The sequence below is a fragment of the Arachis ipaensis genome, chromosome B7, assembly GCF_059453495.1.
Source record: "Arachis ipaensis isolate K30076 ecotype BB chromosome B7, ASM5945349v1, whole genome shotgun sequence".
Taxonomy (NCBI): Eukaryota; Viridiplantae; Streptophyta; class Magnoliopsida; order Fabales; family Fabaceae; genus Arachis; species Arachis ipaensis.
Window position 1 is genome coordinate 126,862,839 of NC_142442.1, and position 12,155 is coordinate 126,874,993.

A 12,155-nucleotide genomic window follows, 5' to 3' on the forward strand; every position below is an offset into this window, starting at 1 on the left:
CTTAGCAGGAAAGCTAAGAACATAAGAGAATACAAGATAAATAAAATTTTAGTTAAAAAAAAAATACTTTATTACTCAAATGTTTGTTACAAATGACTTACATACACAAATTCTAACTCTCACCTTCTATTTATAGTCATTCACCTCCTTAATGGATGGTTATGATTAAATCTAATCAACGGTATTAATTATTCAGAACTTTCATTACAAATATCTATCCTACCACAACTTTCTAAATACTTCTACATTATTCTATATACTACTCTTCATATTTCTATATACATTCACACTTTTTAGATTATTCTATGACTTTTCAGAGTCTTCTAGAACTTTTAAAGTATTTTAGGACTTTCTAAGATATTTTAAAACGTTACAAAACTATCTAAAGCATTCTCAAACACTCCAAAAAACTATATAAATATCATTAAATCTAACCTTCTAAAATTTACCTTGACAATACACCAACCTAATGCAAAGCCACATGCAGCAAATGGAAGCACCACTGTATCAGAAGAAAATTCAAAAGTAAGTGCCTATTTTCTATTCTTTGCTTTTTCCTCCATTATAAACACCTCTTAGAATAAATATTTTCAAGATTTAAATTAAGGGCTTATATATGATTAAATATAAAATATATGTTCTTGTCCTTATACTTGTTCCGTCAAGGGTATATCTAAAATAAACACAATAATTATGTGTTGATTAGATGTGTCATATTTATATAAATTATTATATTTTATCAGATAAAAATAAAAATTAATATAAAAGAAGAAGATTGATAGATTTAATAAATATAAAATATTCTAATACATAAATAAATATTTTAAATGATAATATTTTAATACACAATACTTTAAATGACAATAATTTTTTTTTGTTCATTCAGATTAATTATTATGCAAAAGTTTTTTATAATATTAAAAATTTATATTAAAATCATATTTTAAATGGTAACATAAAAATATGAAATAATTAAAATTTTATTTTATATTACTTGACAAATAATTAAATTATTATATTCAAAATTTATTAACTAACTACTTTTGTTAAAGATATTATCATATAATATAACTTTTCATCAAAATATTTTAAAATATAATTTATTTAAAATATTATATATAATACATAAAAATATTATTTTTGGAGAAAAGGATAAATAGGTCCCTGACCTTTTGTCACGCGGACATTTTCGTCCCTAACCATTGAAAAATACTTTTAAGTCCCTGATCTTCACAAAATTTGGATGGATCAGTCCCTCCGTCCAAATGCCTCCGTCAGAGACTGATCCGTCCAAGTTTTGTGAAGGTCAGGGACTTAAAAGTATTTTTCAATAGTCAGGGACGAAAATATCTGCGGGGCAAAAGGTCAGGGACCTATTTGTCCTTTTCTCTTAATTTTTTTATTTTTTTCAATTTTTTTAGAAAAAAAATGATATAATTCTAAATACATACCTATCACATTATATATTTACTTATATTAGTAAGACCTAAACTAATCAAACTTACGTAATTAAAAATATAAAACATATCAATACAAAAAAATAATTTTTCTATAATATTAAAAAATTATATTAAAATAATATTATAAACTGTAACATAAAAATATAAAATAATTAAATTTTATTTTATATTACTTGATAAATAATTAGATTATTATATTCAATACTTATTAACTAATTATTTTTGTTAAAAATATTATTATATAATATAATTTTTGATCAAATATTTGTCAAAATATAGTTTATTTAAAATATTATATATAACACATAAAAATATTATTTTTTTATTTTTTTAAAAAAATTGAATAAATAATATGTATCAACTACATATATGTATCATATGTGTGTATGTAATAGTGACTAATATATGATTAATATAATTTCTTTTATTCTTTAGACACTCTAATATATATGTCACCTCATGAATCTCTTCTATAGTCTTTTTTATTCATATTTATTTTGTGGTAATATTAAGTAGATAATAATTTAAAATTATTTTTTAAATTTAACATTTATAGTTTCATGTATAATATTTATAATTATATATTTATAATAAGATCTTTTTTATTTTTATTATTTTTAAATATTTTTTTATTATTTTAGTTGAATTTTTTATTTTCTAACTCGATTAGACTTTATATATATATATATATATATATAAATTAGTGTACAAATATCTTTCACAAAATATTTTTCATCATATATAATTTATTAAAAATATATTTTGTTAAATCCAAGAATAAAATATATAATTTTTTAGTTTTTATCTAACAAATTTAATAATATATTATTTGATTTTAATGTTATTACATTATTATAATTATTTAATATATAAAAAAATTAATAGATAGTATATATATTAAGAAGATTATCACATATTTCATTATATAAAAGTAAAAGTTTTTTGTTTCAAAAATATAAAATAGATAAATACAAAAAATATAAGTATTTTTTATTCATTAGAATTAATTATTATGCAAAATTTTTTTATTATATTAAAATAATATTTTAAATTATAACATAAAAATATAAAATAATTAAAGTTTATTTTATATTACTTTAAAAAATAGTTATATTATTATATTTAAAATTTTTTAACTAATTACTTTGTTAAATATATTATTATAATATAATATAATTTTTTATCAAAATATTTATGACAGTAAAATTTATTTAAAAAATTATATATAATACATAGAAATATTAACTTTTTTGATTTTTTCAATTTTTTTTTAGAAAAATTAAATAAATAATCTAATTTATTTTTTTTCTATATATATATATATATATATATTGGAAAAGGTATATAAGGAAACAGTGTATTTATTTGATTATATTCTTGCAATAGCTTGATTTGTATATAGTTTTAATATTTTTAATTACATAAGTTTGATTAATTTAAGTCTTACTAATATAAGTAAATATATAATGTGATAGGTATGTGTTTAGAATTATATTATTTATTCTGTTTTTCTAAAAAAATAAAAAAGATGAAAAATTTAATATTTTCATATATTATATATAATATTTTAAACAAAAGTAGTTAGTTAATAAATTTTAAATATAATAATCTAATTATTTGTCAAATAATATAAAATAAAATTTTAATTATTTTATATTTTTATGTTACGGTTTAAAAAATTATTTTAATATAATTTTTTAATATTATAAAAAAATTTCTACAATAATTAATTTTAATGAATAAAGAATACTCATATTTTTTTGTATTTATATGTTTTATATTTAATTATTTAAAAATAAAAAATTTTATTGCTATTTAAAATATTATGTATTAAAGTATTGTCATTTAAAGTATTTATTTATGTACTAGGATATTTTATATTTATTAGAGTCTATCAATACTCTTTTTTTATATTAGCCTTTGATTTTTATCTTAAAATCTAATTGTCTATATAAATGTTGTTGAGTTTGGAAAACTTGTATCTAATTGAAATGATGATTAAATATTATTAAATACAAATTAGGAAATTATCAATGCTTTTAAATTACTTCCAATTGTTTGGTTAATGATTTTGTTAGTATGCAGAAAGAAAAATTAATTTCCTAATAGACCTGCAAATGGAAGCCCGTTTTTGGTTTCCAAACAAGAGTAAGCTCATCACCAAAAGTTTAATTCAAGTGGTTGGAAGAAAAGTCAAACTGGCCCAAAACCATTCAGGCCCATCATAAATTAAAGAAAGAAGCAATTGACCTAAGTCTTCAAGCATGCTTCGGTTACTTACTTTCATGGACTAATAGATTTCAAATTGCAACTCAATTAAATTCATACCTTGGTAACTGAAAGTGAAAATTCAATTTGTTTTAATTACATTGAATGCTTTACACGTTACTTGATGCCTTGTGGAATGAAAGTGGGAATTCAATTTGTTTTAATTCCACTTAATGCTTCCTTCGAAAGTTTTCTCTCTTTTCTCTCTCTTCTCTCTTACTTTCAGTCATTTCCATCAACAGAGAAGAAGATAGAAGAAGCTATTAGAAGAAAAAAGTTATGAAGTAGAAAGGCTATTGAAGATCTTTACTTCAGAAGGAAAGATTTTGGAAGATTGCTTCAAGATTTTGATGCCAAGAAAAGAAACAATTTGCCTCGGTGAAGAAGCAAATCTAAGTTTAAAAAGTTTAGTTCCATTTTTGTTCATCAAAGAAGAAAAATAGCCGCTGTACTGCACGTAAGAAGAAGCAAAAATGGAAGGCAAGAAGCTGTCCTGGGTCAGGAGCTCATCAAGGGTCTAAATCCTTTCTTGGAGTCAAAGACAAGATCAAAGGTTCAGATTGAAGGAGCTTGATGAAAAAGGTTGAGAAAGATGAGGTAGGCTTGCATGCATCAGCCTCGGTTCTCTCATCTCTCTCTGTTGAAGCCGTTGCTACACTTTGGTATCAGAGCTTGGTCTCAAAGAGATCAAGCTTTGCAGCTTGGAGAAAAGATTCTGATGGAGATCAACAGTGGTTCTAATTTGGTGACCTACACTCTGACAGAAGAGCAATCAAGCAACAGACCCCTATTTTTCAATGGAAAAACTACAACTACTGGAAAGAAAGAATGAAGATTTTTGTTTAGTCTGTAGATTACAGGATTTGGAAGATAATCTTGGAAGGTCCACAATTTCCAACCACAACAGGAGCTGATGGTGTGGTTGTTCCCAAAGCTGAGGCCGATTGAAATGAGGATGATAGAAAGAAAATAGAGCTTAACGCCAAGGCTGTCAACCTATTAAATTGTGCGGTCAGCTTCGAGGAATACCGACGGGTATCAAGATGCACAACAGTAAAGGAAATCTGGGAAAAGCTTCAAGTTACTCATGAAGGCACAACCCAAGTCAAAAGATCCAGAATAGACATGCTGAATAGAGAATACGAAATGTTCTCAATGAAGGAAGGAGAAACGATTGATGAAATATTTGAAAGATTTAACATAATCATCATTGGCTTGGATGCTATGGGAATCAGACATCCAAAATATGTGCTTGTGAGGAAAATATTGAGATGTCTCACTAAAAAATGGGAAACCAAGGCTATAGTAATATCTGAGAGTAGTGATATTGATGAAATGACCTATGATGATCTAAGAGGAAACTTACTTGCTTTTGAAAATACTTATTTAAAAAAGGATACTAAAAAGAAAAGAGTTGCTCTCAAATCTGTCACTGAATCTCTGGATGATGAATCCAGCGATGATTCATCTAACGATGACTTTGTTTTGTTTGCTAAGAAATTCAAGAGAATAATGAAGCAAAAGGAACAAAACAAAGGAGGCAGTTCAAGGAAACCTAAGAGGGATTTAAGCAAGGTCATTTGTGTAAGGTTCCACATCGGTTGGGGAAGGGAACGAAGCATACCTTATAAGGGTATGGATACCTCTCCCTAGCATGACGCGTTTTGACGAGTGAGTGTGGGGGGTTTCGGCTATCATCCCTATCGTCAAAGGCAAAACCGTGAGTCCTTGTGTGCCAAAGCGGACAATATCGTGCTAGCAGATGATCTGGGCTGTTACAGATGGTATCAAAGTTGGATCCCGGATCGATGTGCCAGCGAGGGTGCTGGGCTCCCTTAGGGGGTGGATTGTAAGGTCCTACATCAGTTGGGGAGGGGAATGAAGCATGCCTTATAAGGGTATGGATACCTCTTCCTAGCATGACGCGTTTTGACGAGTGAGTGTGGGGGGTTTCGGCTATCATCCCTATTGTCAAAGGCAAAACTGTTAGGCCTTGTGTGCCAAAGCGGACAATATCGTGCTAGCGGGTGATCTGAGCTATTACAATTTGTCACAACTGCAGAGAAGCTGGGCATTACAAGTTTGACTACCCAAAACTTAAGAAGGAGGACAAGCCGAAAAGGGAAAAGAAGAAGGGACTCATGGCATCCTAGGAAGATTTGGAAAATGACTCTGAAGATGAAGATGAATCTGAGACTAAATCCCAAACTTATCTCATGGCCGACCATATTGATGAGCTTTTTTTGTAGGTTTGCCTAGCATCCAAGAGAAAAGACAACATGTGGTATATGGATAGTGGATGCTCTAGGCATATGACCGGAAAGTCAACATTCTTCATCAAGCTTGATGAATATGATGGAGGCTTTGTTACTTTTGGTGATAATGAAAAAGGAAAAATTATGGCCATAAGTAAAGTGGGTAGGAACTTTTCTTCTTTCATAAATGATGTCTTGCTTGTTGATGGTTTGAAGCATAATCTTCTAAGCATGAGCTGTTTGAGGCAAAAAGATGCAACAATGTGTATGGCTAGAGGATTTAAAAGATAAAAAAGTAACATGTTTTTCCTCTATTGAATCTGAAAAATGACTTTGGCATAAGAAATTGGGACATGCAAGCATGTACCAGATTTCTAAGCTTGTTAAAAAGAATTTAGTTAGAGAAATTCCAAACATTAAATTTGACAAATATATTACTTGTGAAGCTTGCCAATTAGGCAAACAAGTAAAATCTTCTTTTAAATCAAAAGATGAAATTTCTACTAAAAGGCCATTAGAAATGTTGCATATTGATCTTTTTGGTCCCAATAGAACTCAAAGTTTGGGAGGTAAACACTATGGTTTGGTAGTGGTTGATGACTATTCAAGATATGGATGGGTTCTTGGCTCATAAAAATGATGCTTTTCATGCCTTTTTTTCACTTTGTAAAGAGATTCAAAACGAAAAGGATTTAAAAATTGCCCATATTAGAAGTGATCATGGAAAAGAATTTGACAATCAAAATTTTGAAAGCTTTTGTGATGATTTTAGAATAGCTCATAACTTTTCATGCCCTAGAATACCTCAACAAATGGGGTTGTTGAAAGAAGGTCACTGCTTTGTGAAAATGATGTTCCAAAATTTTTGTGGGCCGAAGCTGTAAATACAGCTTGTTATATCCTAAATAGAACAATCATTAGAAAAGGCTTGAAAAAAACCTTATATGAGCTTTGGAAAGGAACTCCTCCTAATGTGAAGTACTTTCATGTTTTTAGATGTAAATGTTTTGTACTTAATAATAAAAAAAATCTTGGTAAATTTGATCCAAAATCATATGAAGGAATGTTTGTAGGGTACTCAATCACTAGCAAAGCATATAGGGTTTACCTTAAAGAACATAGAATTATTGAGTAGTCCATGTGACGATCGGATTTCTGTTTAGTAAAGAAATTTTATAAAATTAATCGCGTTGTAAGTATAGCTTCTAAACCAACAGAGAATCCTTTCGTACAAAAGTTTGGTTGTCACAAGTAACAAAACCCAATAAAATTTATAACCAAAGTATTTAAACCTCGGGTCGTCTTCTCAAGGAATTGCAGGGAGGTATGATTTATTATTGGTTATGTAAAAAGATATGTTTTTGGGTTTTTTAAAATAAGGAACAAGTAATTTAAATGACAAGAAAAATAAATTATTAATAATAAAATCTTTTGGCAAGGTATAAGAACTGGACGTGCTATCCTAATTATCCTTATCAATTGTGATGAGAATTGGATTTTGCTCCCACCTTGTTAACCTCTAACTATGAAGGTAAGTCAAGTGGATGAATCAATTTGATTCCTCTGGTCCTAGTCAATTCCTATGGAAAGACTAGAGTTATTGGAATACAAATCAACTAGCAAAGATAACAATCATCAATCACAAGGAGTTTGATAACTCAAGTATCTCCAATTACTTAACCAAAGCAAAAAGGGAGAAAATCTACTTGAATAAAAATGCCTTCAGATGGGAAGCAACAGTAACATAAATAAAAGAAAGAAATCTTAAATCTGAAATACCTCAAATTATATTAAATAAAGAAATCAACTCTAACATGAAGTTCATAAGCCAAATTGAAAAGATAAATAACAATTAAAGTAATAGAATAAATAAAAGTAGAAAATAAATTAAAGGAACATTGAACCTGTGATTGAAAAGAAGTAGCCTAAACATAATAGAAATCCTAAATCCTAATCCTAAGAGAGAGGAGAGAACCTCTCTCTCTAAAACTAAATCTAATCCTAAAATTATGTATTATTAAAGCTTTATTGATGAATGAATGGATTTCCCCACTTTATAGCCTCTAAGCTGTGTTTTCTGGGCCAAAAACTGGGCCAGAAACAGCCCAGAATTCGCTGGTTGCGAATTCAAACACGCTTATTATCGTCACTGCGACGCGTTCGCGTGAAGTACGCGTTTTCATCGCCTAGCTGTACGGCCACTATAGCAAATTATATATCATTTCGAATCCCCGGACGTTAGCTTTCCAACGCAACTGGAACCGCATCATTTGGACCTCTGTAGCTCAAGTTATGATCGATTTAGTGCGAGAGGGTCAGGCTGACAGCTTTGCAGTTCCTTCAATTTCTTGTATTCCTTCCACTTTTGCATGCTTCCTTTCCATCCTCTGAGTCATTCCTACCCTGTAATCTCTGAAATCACTTAACGCACATATCAAGGCATCGAATGGTAATAAGAGAAGATTAATATTAGCAAATATAAGGCCAAAGAAGCATGTTTTCAATCATAGCACAAAATCAGGAAGGAGAATGTAAAACATGCATTTTGTATGAACAAGTGTATGAAAGATTGATAAAATCCACTCAACTGAGCACAAGATAAACCATAAAATAGTGGTTTATCACCATGCATGTATCTTTTGTGACACTAACTCTATACCCAGTACTGTCTTAGATGATGATGCAGGAAGTGAACCTAAAGCGAGACCTCAAGATCAAACAAATTCCAAATCTGTCCCAGATGTTGAAACTATCAGTCCAGAAACTTTTTCTCAGAATGGAGGAGACATTTCTATTTTGTCTGCTGACCAAGCCATAACAACAAGGCTTAACAACAAGCTCCTCAAGAAAGAAGCAAGCGGATGCAAGCAATGTTGCCTTCTTGTATCAAATGGAACCTCTCAATGTGAAACAAGTTCTAGAAGACCCCTCATGGGTTAAAGCCATGGAAGATGAGTTGTCCCAATTTGAGAAAAAATAAGGTCTGGACACTTGTACCGTACACAAATGGTAAGAAGGTAACCGGTATTAAGTGGATATTCAAAAACAAATTGGGTGAGGATGGTTGTGTTGTTCATAAACTAGTGGCCCAAGGTTACAATCAAGAGGAAGGCATTGACTTTGATGAGTCATTTGCCCCGGTAGCAAGAATAAAGCAATTCGGTTGCTTCTTACCTATGCTGCCCATAAAGATTTTAGAATGTTTTAAATGGATGTCAAATGTGCCTTTCTTAATGGTTTTATAGATAGGGAAGTATTTGTGGCTCAACCCCCCGGTTTTGAAAATAAAGATTTTTTAAATCATGTTTTTAAACTATCAAAGGCTCTTTATGGCCTTAGGCAAGCTCCTAGAGCTTAGTATGAAAGGTTTAGTGCCTTCTTGTTGGAAAATAATTTTTAAAGGGTACCACCGATACTACTTTGTTTATAAAAGAATCTAATGATGATATCTTACTTGTCCAAGTTTATGTGGATGACATTGTGTTTGGATCAGCCAATGAATCCTTGTGTGAAGAGTTTGGAAAACTAATGACCATTGAGTTTAAAATGAGTTTAATGGGAGAATTAACTTTCTTTCTTAGTCTTCGAATCAAACAAACTCCTAGTGGTATCTTTATTCACCAAGGAAAATATGCCAAAGAGTTAATCAAGAAATTTGGTTTAGAAAATTCCAAACCAATGGGAACCCCTATGCATCCAAACACTAAACTTGACAAGGATGAAACTAGCAAAGATGTTGATGAAATAAGATACAGAGGGATGATAGGATCTCTCATGTATCTCACATCCTCTAGACTGGATATTGTTCAAAGCGTGGGTGTTTGTTCTAGATTCCAATCTCACCCAAAAGAGTCACATCTTTCAGCCGTTAAGAGAATCATTAGATATATTAAAGGCACATGTGATCTTGGCTTATGGTATTGATAAACCACTATTTTATGGTTTATATTGTGTTTAATTGTGTGGTTTTATCAAATCTTTACCCACTTATTCATTAAATAAGCATGCATTTGTAATTCCTTCCTAAAAATACTTTATGGTTGAAAACTTGCTTCCTAGAGACTTTTAATTTTGTATTTTAATTCTCCTTTATTCCATTCGATGCCGTGATTTGTGTGTTAAGTGTTTCAGGCTTTATAGGGCATGAATGACTTGGAGATTGGAAAGGAAGCTTGCAAAAATAGAAGGAACACAGGAAATTAAGGAGATAACCAGCGAGAAGTGACGCGGGCGCATGGCTCACGTGGCTGCGCGATATAGAGGAAATTGCAGTGACGCGGACGCATGGCCCACGCGACCGCGCGGATTGGAAACTGCACCAGTGACGCGAAGGCGTGGACGACGCGCACGCGTGGCAAGGCAAAACGTTGGATGACGCGAACGCCTGGATGACGCGATCGCGTGACATGCACGATCTGCAGAATTCGCTGGGGGCGATTTTGGGCCCTGTTTTGACCCAGTTTTCGGCCCAGAAAAGCAGATTAGAGCCAGGGAACATGCAGAGACCAGAGACAACATTCATTCGACATAGCTTTAGTTTTAGATATGATTTTATCTCTCCTCTAGGTTTTCTCTCTAGATACTCATAGTTCTTAGGATTTGATTTTTTTTTGCTTTTTGGATTGGAACATTGAGAAGAGTTATTACCTCCGTCAAGACTTCGTCATTCTAGTTTGTTTCCTTACTTGTCACTTACTCTTTCATGTTCTTTATTTACTCAGAGTTACTCTTGGATTATTTCTAGAATTTACTTATACAAGAACTATTTTTATTTTTAATTAATCCTTTTGATTATTATTTATTATGTCTTTCAGTATTTCTTTTCCTTATTTTGAGAAATTTACATTCATAATGAGCAAGTAGTTCCCTAACTTGATTGGGAGATGATTGAAAGGAAACCTTGAGTTGGATTACTTAAAAGAAAAATTGTAATTAGGTTTATTGTTGGATCGCCCTCTAGTCATTGACACTAGTCCTTCCCAAGGGAGAGGATTAGGACTTGTGACTAGAAATAGCTTTCCAACTTGCTTGACTTTCCTCTACCTAGTAAACGATAAGTAAGCAGAATAAACTTCAATTATCAATTAATCTTGAGAGTACTCTGATGAGCAGATATTTTATACGCTTTTTGGGGTTAATTTCATATAGTGTTTAGTATGATTTGGTTAGTTTTTAGTATATTTTCAATAGTTTTTAGGCAAAATTCATATTTATGGACTTTACTATGAGTTTGTGTGTTTTTCTGTAATTTCAGGTATTTTCTGGCTGAAATTGAGGGAGCTGAGCAAAAATCTGATTCAGGCTGAAAAAGGACTGCTGATGCTGTTGGATTCTGACCTCTCAGCACTCGGAATGGATTTTCTGGAGCTACAGAAGTCCAATTGGTGCGCTTTCAATTGCGTTGGAAAGTAGACATCCAGGGCTTTCCAGAAATATATAATAGTCCATACGTTACTCAAGGATAGATGATGTAAACTGGCATTCAACGCCAGTTCCATGTTGCAGTCTGGCGTCCAGCGCCAGAAACAAGTTACAAGTTGGAGTTCAACGCCAAAAACAGGTTACAACCAGGCGTTGAACACCCAAAACAGCCCAGGCACGTGAGAAGCTTAAGTCTCAGCCCCAGCACACACCAAGTAGGCCCCAGAAGTGGATTTCTGTACTATCTATCATAGTTTACTCATTTTCTATAAACCTAGGTTACTAGTTTAGTATTTAAACAACTTTTAGAGATTTATTTTGATCCTCATGACATTTTAGATCTGAACTTTATAATTTCTGACGGCATGAGTCTCTAAACTCCATTGTTGGGGGTGAGGAGCTCTGCTGTGTTTTGATGAATTAATGCAACTATTTCTGTTTTCTATTCAAACACGCTTGTTTCTATCTAAGATGTTTATTCGCACTTCAAGATGATGGATGTGATGATCCGTGACACTCATCATCATCCTCAACCTATGAATGCGTGCTTGACAACCACCTCTGTTCTACCTTCGATCGAATGAATATCTCTTGGATTCCTTAATCAGAATCTTCGTGGCATAAGTTAGAATCCATTGGCAGCATTCTTGAGAATCCGGAAAGTCTAAACCTTGTCTGTGGTATTCTGAGTAGGATTCAGGGATTAAATGACTGTGACGAGCTTCAAACTCACAAGGGCTGGTCGTAGTGA